The sequence below is a fragment of the Lissotriton vulgaris genome, chromosome 5, assembly GCF_964263255.1.
Source record: "Lissotriton vulgaris chromosome 5, aLisVul1.2, whole genome shotgun sequence".
Classification (NCBI taxonomy): domain Eukaryota; kingdom Metazoa; phylum Chordata; class Amphibia; order Caudata; family Salamandridae; genus Lissotriton; species Lissotriton vulgaris.
Genome location: NC_141693.1, coordinates 1,921,779,815 through 1,921,792,081, shown reverse-complemented (window position 1 = coordinate 1,921,792,081; position 12,267 = coordinate 1,921,779,815). Strand labels below are relative to the sequence as shown.

The window sequence follows — 12,267 nt, the reverse complement described above, 5'->3', positions numbered from 1 at the left end:
GAACAGTCAGGCTGAGTAGGACCATACATATTAAAAACAGTTAAAGGAATAGAATTAATAAGCAACTTAACCAGTACCCATCTACCATCTTCATCATTTTCTTGTGATAAAACTTTACATTTAAATTTTTTATGACATAGGATAGCAACTTCATTTTTTTTGTTAGTGGAAGTGGAAAATAAAACTGTTCCAACCCAATGTCTTTTTAGCTTAAGGAATTAATTTGCCGAAAGGTGGGTTTCTTGTAGAAGGACTAAATCAGGATTATAGAATGCTAAATGGGAAAGAACTATCTGCCGTTTAAAGGGATTAATAAAACCTTTTACATTCCAGGAGATAACTCTGAATGTGAATAAAGTAAAAACTTAATAGAGGGAAAATTTGCAATAAAAATTATACATAACAAACAGCCAAAAAGTGAAATACGGACAACATCAAAAAGGAAACAAAAACAAAGAAAGGGAAAAGGAGGAAAATCAGCATAGGATTGAACAAAACCGAGAAGAAGAGAGATGAGAATGAAAAAAAGAGCAAGAAGGATAACAGCAACAGAAAAAGTAAGGAAGGAAATAGGGAAAGAAAAGGAAAACTGCGTAAGGTGTGAGAGGAGATAGAAGAAAAGATAGTACATATCCAAAAGGACGACTGAAAATAACATACCTGGGAGGGACATACAAGAGAGAGATGGGGCAATGGTGACACTCAACAAGACGGATCGCTCAAAAGAGGGAATCCAAACTGTGGCAGGACACAAGAATCGAAACAAAGGAGCCACATGCAATGAGGGAACAGATGTCACGAACCTGTGTAAGGAAATATAAAAAGGGGAAAAAAATGAATGACAATAGGAAAACAACATCAGGGATGCACATTATAGCGAGTATAATAGATAATACTTCATAGCAACCTGTTCAAAAAGTATATAAAGAGAACATTTGAATGTAGAAACGTTATCATAACCACTGTAAAAGAACTGTGAGGAATTAAATATCAAATAGAAATGTTAAGACAGACAGTCAGCCACTGGGTGAAGTAGAGGTATCCATACCACTACTGGATTGAATGTGAATAAAAACTTCGAGCTCTCCTCGGTCTTGAAAAGTCTATGTTTGATTTTGATGAGTGACTTTGAAGATGCATGGGTGAAACAAGCCATATCTAGCTCCAAGAGAACGTAAGGGCGCACGGAGATTGAGAAATTCCTTTCGTCTGGATGCAGTAGCGTTGGAAACATCTTGAGAGAGGAACACTCTCCGCCCCAGCCAAGAAACTTGCCGTTTGAATCTAGCAGCAGAAAGAACTGAGAGTAGATCCGTGAATTTCAAAAACATAATGATGACACCTCGTGGTTTTGGAGACTCAGATGAACGTGGACCAAGTTTGTGGGCTTATGACAGGATCATCACCTTCCAGGGACTCAGGCAGAGCATAAATGCGAAGGTTATTCCTCCTATTACGATTTTCCAAATCTTTAGTGTGGCGCTGGAGGGCAAGGAAGGACTTTTCTAGAGAAGAAATGCGTTGAACATGGGTAGGCAACTCCGAGATCTGTTGTTCCACAGATGTAATTCTACTGTCCACAGAAGACCATTTTTCTTTCAAAAGTTGCATTTCATTGTTAGTATCTTCAACAAAAGGGCGCAAAGCACGAATTTCCTCCAAAATTAGTTCCATAGAGATAGGGGAAGACGATTTGTCTGGAGATGGAGGGTCCTGCTTCAAATGTTTAGATGAAGTGATAGGAGGAGACATGGATGATGTAGATTGCGTTGAGGAGGAACAGTTGTGAGCAACTCCTGCCATTTGAGTCGTAGTAGTAGAGATCGTGGAAAGTGAAAAGTCGGAATCTGAGCAGTGTTTGAAGGCACAAAAACAAATTTTGGCTTACGCAATTTTCCATAGAACACTGGTGATAATTGAGGTATAGCTAGTAGAGTTAATGACAATGGCAAAGAAATTAAGGAGGGCGTAACAAGAGCCACAAAAAACCTTCAATAAAAGAAGTTATTCAGGAAAAAACTAATGAATGGGAGCACACAAAACTAGAAGTAGAATATGGCTATTTAGAAAGTATTCAGAAGGTTGCTGCAATCAACAATAAACATCAAAAGGCACATGCAATCAGCATCCATAACAGCATGAAATTGCATTAAACAGGAAACAAATAGGCGTCAGAAAAAATATATATCCATGTCATAGTATAAATAAGCATGTAAATCATCACAAAGGTGAACAAATAAAATAAAGCATGAGCGAGGAAATAGCTTAAATATGAAATGACGCTTTGAGTAAAAGGGCAAAAATACAAATGTCAGAAGAAAGTCATGAACCCAAAAACAAAGCGCTTGAGAGAAGATCCTTCGATGAAGAAAAAGCGCGCTGAAATAAAATGGCGGGAATAGACAGACCAAGGACGCATTAACGCCAATAACTGATGAAGCGCCGTAGTGTGAATGAAAACAAGCAGGCACTTGATGTTAAACAGGCTGCAAGGTAAGCCGATGACAGACTGTATAAGAGATGGTTTCAGGTAGTAAACAGCAGCAGCAAGCAATTGGGTCGCATGAAAAGCCATTACACTGGAACATCTCAAAGGGATGTAGGAAAGGCAGCACACTGAGGTGATGAGGAGCTCAAAAATGTTCCATTTGTGGCAAGCGCAAGTAATAATAAGAAAGAATTACCATGGCCACATGGGAGGCGATAGTTCATCGCAAGTTATTTGGGAGTGTGAGAAGACTCGTGAGGTGAAACGCACTGTGAGGAAATGGCGGGCGTCACAGACAGGCAGACACGACAACTCCAAACTCAGCAAAGCGCTGTGCGGCGGACAAAGACCAGCACCTCATCCGACGGCGGTTACCTTTCGATGCAAAAAGAGCAGTGTTGCGTCTCAGGAAACGTCATGATAACGCCACAGAAGTCCATCGAAAGGTGCGGCGCAGCAGAGACTCCTCTTCCAGCTGCCATCTTGCGTGGTGCCGTAACCACGCCCCGCAAATGGTCTTTTAAAGATCTGTGAAGTGCTCGGGTGCGGCTGTGTGTGCGCCCGGTCAGATGAGTGCATTACCAGCCTTATTCTGTCTGGAAATCCAAAGAAGTCCTCTTTGATAAAATGTCTGTGCTTTGAGGTTAATTCACTTTGCACATTATCTTGGAAAGAGGCAGAACTCCTGATTTCTGATGGAAAATGCAAACATTATCATATGGATTCTGTTGCACAAAAACATAGTGAATGAGAGCTGTAGCACAGAAACTAGAAGAATTCAAAGCACACAGGAGCATCCTGTTTGTTGCTTGAAATCTCACAGGTAACTGTCTCCACCTAAGATTCTTGCACAAGTCCTGGATGGCTTGTTCAGTGTGAGTGATCAGCACATTTTCCCTCTCCACTGACTTGCTAAATCATGGGTACTCGCAAACATTTTCCTATGTGGCCAAAGGAAGGGGGGTGTAGGCGAAGCGTTGCTTTTGCCTGGTGTGCACAGTGATTCTTAGAGTTATTTTGAGGGTTTCGTTCCATAATGCCCTCTAAATTAAGCCCTTTGTTTCTGTAATGGAGTCATGGATTTGAAAAAATGAGTTTTGCTGCATCTGAGGGTGCTATCCCTTTACCACATCCCGGGGTAAGCCTTTTCTGCTTGTATATTGCTGTCTTTAGCAAGTCAAGTGCACATAGGAGATACCTTGATTATTGAATTAAAATAAAAGGGAATCTTAGGCCTCACAATCTCCATATTCCTTTTCTCTTATCTGATAACATTAGCAGTGCTTAGAATTAAGCTTGGATAAGGTAGCAAGTGCTATAAAAGAAATACATGACAAGTACAGCAGAGAACTTCCGACCTCCACCACTAGACAAGGGGCAGTGCTAACGTTTTAGTCATCTCACGATGGGGCTTGGCCTTTAATCCTTGCTTCACCAAGATATGCTGGTTGTGAAATCTTTATATATAGTCTTGGCAGGTTCTAAAGCACAGTAGCATATCTCTTGGTGAGAGTAGCCCCTGATTCTAATCATTGCAAACCCCCCCAACCCAGTTGTTTAATGGAAACTATGGAACCAGAGAGAATTTATTTTATTGTTGTATAAAGCTCTCCCTCCTTTTGTGATAAATTGTGTGCTCTTGGCTAGTCTTTTTTTTTTTATAATCCAGTTTATTAAGTCTTAGATCAAACCACACATTCACATTGGCATAAAAATCGAGCATAATATCACAATGTATATCCACACGTGAAACCACAGAGACTTGCGACTCAATTTGCAGGGTAAAATCATACATAAGGTTATCCTGAAGCGTAGAAGACACGACCTACCCCTCAAGACACCAGGTTGAACCATTTGCCCAATATCTTTTCGAAGAGTTCGGGGCAGCCCTGGGCTTCAAAGAGGGTGCCTCCTGAGTCCCACACCAGTCCATCCCCCCATCTCCAGCTCCGCACAGTTGGGTGTTTGGCCTGGGACCATAGTGCTGCTATATCTCGCTTCGCCACCGCTGTCCCTAGGAAATGCTTGTCGGCCCGTGAGCCATCCAGGCCATCAAATACGCCTAGAATCAGGCGAAATGGGTCATGGGGAATGGTCTACCCCAGAGTCTGTGAGAATTCCACACCCGCCCAGAATGGAGCAAGGACAGGGCACTGCCAGACCATATGATAGAAGTCCGTGCAGGCATGGCTGCAATGCGTGCAGGCCGGGGAGGGGCGCAGCTGTGCTTTGTATAGGCGCGCCAGGGTGAGGTAAGCCCTGTGTAAGTAATAAAATTGGAATAAATGCAGCTTGGATGAGGTCGTCAGGGTCTTGGGGGCCATGAGGATGTCCCTCCCATCTGCCTCCTCCATGAGTCCCAACCAACTCTCCGAACGGACTCGCCGAGCGTCTAAGGTTGCGAGGCTATTGTTCACATGGGAACTATAAATCAGAGAAATCCCACCTCTACCCAGATTCCCCATCATCACCTGGGCCTCGAGGGGACTAAACTCGGGAAGGGAGGTGTTGGACGAAAGGTGCACCCCCAGGGCATGCCTGAGCTGCAGATATTTGTAGAATTGGGAAGAGTGGAGGGAATTGCACTGCTGCAGGTCCGCAAAGGTTCTGATATGGTCCCCCACAAAGACGTCCCGAAGAAGCGAGATCCCTATGTGGTCCCACCAATGGAAGTCCCAGGGGGATGAGGTCTCCTGCAGCCAAGTTGCCACACCACAGGGGCGTCTGCCTGGTAAGTTTCCGATCCCACCTCGTGAGATGCAAAGCAGTGCGCCAAGCCAGGAGGACTGACCGAGTGATGGGGGAAGGTCCCTTGGTATGGAGGTTCCATACAAGTAGGCCTGAAGCCGCGGGAAGTCCAACGCCTGGAGTTCTACCTGGTACGCCGGGTCGGACTACCCGCCGTGAACCAGTCATGGACCACAATAAGTTTTGTTGCTCGATAATATAGATGGAGGTTAGTTACTCCCATAACCCCATCATGAGGAGTTTTGCAGCAATGTGCCAGGGACATCCTCGATCTCCTGCCCTACCCCCCCCCCCCCCCCATAAAAACCAGGTGAAAAAACCTCCAAACTCATGAAACCAGCTCGCAGGCAGGTGAAAGGAAATATTCTGCATAATATACAAGAACCGGGGAGAACCATAATTTTAAAAACGGCACTTCTGCCAAGGGGGTTAAGTGGGAGAGATTGCCATTTCCTAAGGTCCGCCCTGGCGATTAGGGGTGTAATGCTCATGGCTCATTCGAGATCTGGGAGCAGGGCAACCCAAATCCCCAGGTACTTGAAAGATTGCCAGCGCAAGGGGATGGTTGTCTGCCAATAGAAACAGGCATGGGACAGGTGGAGGGGAACCAGAGTGGACTTCGCTGGGTTGAGCCGAAGGCCCGAGACCCATTCGAAAGTGGAGAGGACCTCCAAGCAGTGCGGGTCAGAGCCCCGGATGCAGGGATCTTGGCATATAAGGGCGACGAGAGCGGACTGGCGAGTACCTCTCTGGATGGGAAACGCCTCCGGCAGCACGCCATTGACCAGGACCCTCGCTTAAGGGCAGGAGTACAGAACATTAATGAGGCGCCGGAAAGGCAGGCCGAACCCCATCACCTCCAGCACATCATCCAAATAAGTCCAGTCCACTGTATCAAAGGCTTTTTCAAAATCAATGAAAAGCAGGGCTAAGTACGGAGTGAGACGGTGGCGATGTGAGAGGTGGAGATGGCAAATGCAGTGCCGTGTACCGCGGGCAGGCATGAAACCGCATTTGTCCAGATGGGCCAAACCATGTAAGAGAGGGCGGAGGCGTTGGGCTAAAACAGTAGCGAAGATTTTCACCTTGGTGTTGATGAGGGAAATAGGGCGATAGTCTGCACAAGTAAAAGAGGGCTGCTGTGTCCACGTCCATTTCAGGGGGAAAGGACCTTTTGTCCGCCACATGGCGAAACAATTCCACCAAGTTCGGGACCAGCAACTTGCGATGGGTCGCATAGAATTCCTGCGGATAGCCGTCTGGTCCCAGTGTCTTGCCAGAATGCAAGTTAGAAATGGCCTCATGAATTTCCTCCGAAGTGAGGGGGAGATCCAAAGTCTGGGAGATAGTTTGGGGAAGACGTGGCAGATGGGTCCCTGTCTCCTACAACAGTGCAGTTAGAGAGGCCTCGGGGGGTCGGCCCGCATAGAGATTGGAATAGTACTCCGCAAAGGCTTGGGCGATAGCCTGAGAGGTGAAGTGGTGGGTACCATGCCCATCACGGACCCCAGGAATGATGCGAGTGGCCTTGGGATATGAAATTAGGATATGGAGTAATTTGCCGTTTTTATCTCCCCAGCCATATACTCGAGCCACCGAAGAGCTGCAGAGCATTTTAGCGGCTTCCAGGGAGATCTGGCAGATCTCCTCCCGAAGCAGTGCGAGCTGTCGGGCGGAATCAGCACCCGCAGTAGACCCCTGAGTTGACGCCAACCGGGCAGCTCGAGCCTCCAACTGTGCAAGGCGGGCGACCTGAGTTGTGTGCTTCACATGGACTAAGCGTCTGGCCACACCCCGCATGGTGGCATTGTCGGCCTCCCACAGAGTACCCGGCGAGAGACCGACCCAATATTGAGCACAAAGTATTGCTACAGTTTCCGTCAGTGATTCAACGAATTCCGTGTCTTCAAAAAACCAGACGTTCATTCTCCAAGTCGTACGAACGTAACCGGGGGCGTTACCAAGCAGCAGGGAGACCGGAGAGTGATCCGAGAGGCCCCTGGGCAACATAGTGGCCCCGGACACCTACAAACAATCAAGGGCAAGCATTAGGAGCAGATCAAGACGAGAGGGTGTATGATTGGCCTTGGAAATGCGGGTGTACTGTTCCCGCCGGGGATTCCACCCCTCCGCGCGTCTCAGAGACCCAGGGCGGAGGACCAATCAGAAAGGCGCTTAACAGAGGCAAGGCGGGACGTAGATGGAACGCCTGTCGCGTTACGAGAGGAGTGCATAACAGCGTTAAAGTCACCTCCGATGACCGTCAGGCCCTGGGGAAGGGTGAAGACTAGGAGCGTGAGTCGCCAGAGGGCAGTGGCCATTGTGGCAGGGGGAATCTAAAGAGATACGTGATTAAGAGGAAATCCCTGGATCCTGCCGACCAGGACCACATAGTTCACTCGCTAAAATATGGTATAGTGAGAAAGTTATGAATCTTGAAACAAAGAGTCATGCGCTGTGGTGTTGGTATTCCTGCTTCACTAAATGTTTTAGTGATAGTCAAATCACCAGTGAAGACTCAAACCAGATGCCTGGCTTTAGCTCAGCTTGGGATTCGCTTGGTTCCTTGGGTTAAATTAGGCAGAGCCTTCTCCGGGGCCACCCATGCATAAACCTCATGCCCCAAGCATTAAAGACAAACACTAACTTGTATTATAAAATGAGAGAGCAAAGAAGATACCCCTCTACTTGCTGAATTGCACATTCTGAAATTAGAAAACCTGGGATCCATCCAGGCATCACTGCTTTACCAAATTGTGTGATTCTAGGCAATTGTTTTATTTCACTTTGGCTCTTTTTACTTCATAATCCCCACATATGAGAGAACCTTGAAATACATGGGCTCAGGATGTGCACTGTACAAAATCTCTTTTGTTTGATTTCATGAACTATCATTTTTTCCATGTATAAGAATAACCCAGGTCACATAGATGGTGTACATGACAACTGATGCTATTGTTGTAACGGCAGGGACAGCATACATGTTTTCTAAGTTCGTGTTTGAGAACTATCACTTTTAATAAATGCAGTGATAAAATCTGATGCATTAAAATGAAGGCTTGGGCTATGGAGCAAGAACAGAACTCTAGGAAGTGTGTCTTCATCTCAGGTCCCTTCATTTGACAGACATCTACCCTCAATAGGCCCTTTGGTGCAGTGTTCTGAATATATGGTACCCACAACAAATTCATATCTGACCCGCTCCCTTCCTGAAAGTGTTGAAATTAGAGGTCTAAAAGCACGGTAAACTAAGTTCTTCATTTTATATTTTTCTATGGCTGACCCCTTGCTTATGCCAATTTCTCTTCCCCTTTTCCTCCCTTCTGCATTCTCTTTTATCACTTCTTTTTGTTTCTGCCCTCTGACAGATATGTTGAATGCATGCAAAGAGTTTAGAGTTTCCTGAGTGTAAAGTTATGGAAGGTCTCAACGTTATTAAATGCAGGGAGAAGGGTATTGTGCATTACTTTCCCTTGATTTGTTTATATGGCAGCCACGTTAAGTGCAGTAACATAAAGAGTGCAGTTCCCAGAGCCCAATGGGATGCATGAAAACAGAAGACTTCTCCTATGAGTCTCTTGATTACAGTTAAGCCTCCCACGCTTGCAGCCAGTCCTCTTCTCTGCTGATGCACATTCAGCATAGTGAAGAGCATCCATCACTGGAAACATCATAGTGAACCAATAGTAAACTAGACTCTGGACAATTTTTGAGCATAGGTGACAGGAGCTGGGAAAAGAAGAAAAGAAGAAAAAAAGAAAAAAAGAAACATGGCAGGGGTGGTATTATGACTACAACTCACAGCCGTGGTGAGATAATACGGTCTCTTTTATAAAATTGAGACTTTCCCACAATGAACAAACACTGGGTAGAATGTGCACCAATAGCCTGGTTTAGAGTTTGGCAGACTGGTTACTAGGTCATGAACATGACAGATATCCCCCCCACCTCATTACAAGCTCATTATTTCCTGTGGCAGTTCTACTAAGCAGAGCAGATGGGATACCTGTCACATTTGTGGAGGAGTTACCTGTCCGACAAACTCTATAGCAGGCCTCAAACCTACAACGATAATTTGTAGAAAGAGAGAGAACCAGTATTACCGGAAGGGTGCCTAGAGGCAGGTGTAGCACTAGGGGCACTGGGAAAGGAATCTGAGTAAGGGAGAGTGAACTGACAGCAAATTAACCTTTGGATCTATGTGGGGACACCTGGAGAAACAGTGTTTCCTAGGATTTATTTGTCTTATGTTGCCTGACACCTAGATCCTCACCTGGATCTTCCCCTCAAGGCAAGTAGCCTCCAGGTGTTGTGTTTTCTGAGGTTTTGCTCCCTTTAAGAAAAGGATCAAAGTGGTAACACCCACTCAGCAAGCGCCCATGTGAGGCAGCAGAATAGGTTACAGTGTACACCAATACCCCGCCCGGTACAGATGGAAGCAGACCCAGAGAGGAACATGCACCTATCTGTGCAACTCCTGCATCTGTATCTCGTAAGCATCTACACGTGCACCTCCTCTGTTTATACTTCATAAGCACCTACCTGTGCACCTTCCCTGTTTGTATCTCATAATCACTGATTATGCACCTCCTCTGTACCGCATAAGCACGTACGTTTGCATCTCCTCTGTTTGTAACTCATAAGGACTAACCGTTGCACTTCCTTTGTTTGCACCTATCAGGCAAGCTTCAGTAATCAATCTGGCGATACCTACACTGCCAACCAAGGACACTGACTGTCAGTTCAATCATTACCTGACTTCTGCTGTGTGCATACAGTAAGCAGCTCAACTGCTTTGGTAACAATGCATCCTGAGTTACCTTTGTTATATACTTCCTGAAGATTTTGTTTTGTTATGCACTTCCCGAAGAGCTATCTTTCTTCTATTCATCCTAAAATTTAAGTATCAGCAGCACATTCATTTTTCCACAATCTGTTCTGGTTTCAATGAAATCTTGTCCATATACATCCTAAATCTTTACCTCTTTCATGCGGGTGCCCTGTGAGCACCCTTTCTTTACTAAGTTACTCTGTGAAAGCTGGTAAATCACCTCCTTTTCAGAAGTAAATAAGATGTGACTTGGTCAACAGAACTGTTAATTAAATATCTGTGTATAGTGAAATATCCCTTGTACCAAAAATGGTAAAGAAAACATTTCTTTTACAACCAGTAAAACATTGAGTATTCACGTTCTATTACATTTGCATTTATTAATTTGAGATCTCTTTATATCCAACAGAAAATTTGCCTTGGATGCACATGTCAATAGCACTTTATGCATATAACAGGTCTTTCCCATTTTGCACTTTAGATTGGCGTTTTTTTTGCACTAACTTTTTCTATAACAACTGCTGCCAAAACGTATATAATGACCAAATCTAACTTGTACTCAAATGAGACATACCTTATTAAACCAAAATAAGATTGGCATTGATATCGATGTAATTTTAATTGTTTCATTATCTAACTTACATAAATATGATTTGAAACTGTACTTATGTATGTTGCTATATGGTTGTACTTGTACAAACCGAATAAAGCATTTTGAAACTGATTATGGATATTGAAGATACTACTTTAAATCTCCAAAAACAATGAAAACCTGAACTCTAGTATTTGGGAAAACATTAACGTAGTCGGAGACAGACAGACCTGAATATAAATTGACAGACCCTGGAAGAAGCAGTCAAGAGCAATTCAGAGAATGTAAGATTCTGAACTGTGCTCTTCCACTCCATAAAAAAAAGAAATAACCTTTGGAAAATTAAGGCAACAACATCAACAAACCGCCTCATGTGTAAACAGGTGTCCAATGCCGGCTTTGATCATGGTATTGGTATAATGTGTTTACAGCAGGGCTCTGCTTTCTAAACTTATAAGCACTATTCTGTGCTCTAGATGTATAGTAAACTCTTTCAGGCCAAACCACAGGAACCAGAGAAAAGAGCAACACAGTGGAGCAATGCAACTGAAGAGTAAAGCAAAGAGGAGTTCTGCTATCTATAAAGCAAACTTATATCCCAATGTGCACCAACCAAAAGGAAGATGAATCTTTACCCGTAACTGTGAAAAATGATTATCCAGTCTAAAGACACTATTACCTACCAAAAGCCTTACACACATTATGAGTGTGACATGTATTTGGTGAACATTGTACTTAATTGTTAAATCTGAAAGCAAACCTGCAAAATACCGCACACATACAGGTTATGTGGGAAAAATACAAGTGCTTTATCAGCCATGTTTGCCCTTCAGGAGGCACAATCGTTGGTAGTAGACAAACATATTCCCAACTCAACACCCTAACCAAGAGAGAAGTATCGGGCACATGCAGTGAGAGCTTTAGTTTGCCATCAGGCCTAAAACAATGCGTGTGCAATCCTGTGTGCAAATGCACACAGGAGAAAAACAATTCAATAGCACTGAATGTGCTGAAAGCTTTAGTTGTTTATTTAACCTACAATGTCATCAACAAGCCCACAAAGGGGAACAATCACACCCTTGCAGCGAATCTGTGAGCAGTTTTGGTTACTCTTCCGCATTAAGTAATCATCAGCGAGCTCACACAGGTGAAAAAGCATTCAAGTGCAGTGAATGTGAGAAGAGCTTTAGTCGATTTTCAGCGCTAAAAAGACATCAACGAATACACACGGGGAAAAACTTTACCATTGCAGTGAATGTGTGAAGAGCTTTTGTCAGTCATCAGATCTCCAAAAACATCAGTGAACACACACAGGTGAAAGAATGAATGAATGTGCAAAGAGCTTTAGATGTTTATCACAACTCCAAAGACATCATCGAATACACACAGGAGAAGAAACATACCATTGCAATGCATGTGTGAAGAGCTTTAGTTGTTTATCATACCTCCAAATACATCGGCGAACACACAATGGGGAAAAGCCATACAATTGTATTGAGTGTGGAAAGAGCTTTAGTCGGTTATCACAGTTACAATATCATCAGCGAATACACACTGGTGAAAAGCCTTATAGTTGCAGTGAATGTGTGAAGAGCTTTCGTCTGTTAT

At 44.2% G+C, this 12,267-nt stretch overlaps 1 long non-coding RNA gene across 1 annotated transcript in view; it reads left to right on the top strand.

Annotated features, from left to right (window-relative positions):
• The window catches only part of LOC147717729 (uncharacterized), a 118,399-nt gene extending 107,904 nt beyond the window's left edge, over positions 1-10,495 (top strand). Inside the window, exon 3 of the long non-coding RNA XR_015296089.1 lies at positions 10,477-10,495. This is a non-coding gene — a long non-coding RNA (uncharacterized LOC147717729). The remainder of the gene's footprint in view (positions 1-10,476) is intronic.
• The last annotated feature ends 1,772 nt before the right edge of the window (positions 10,496-12,267 follow it).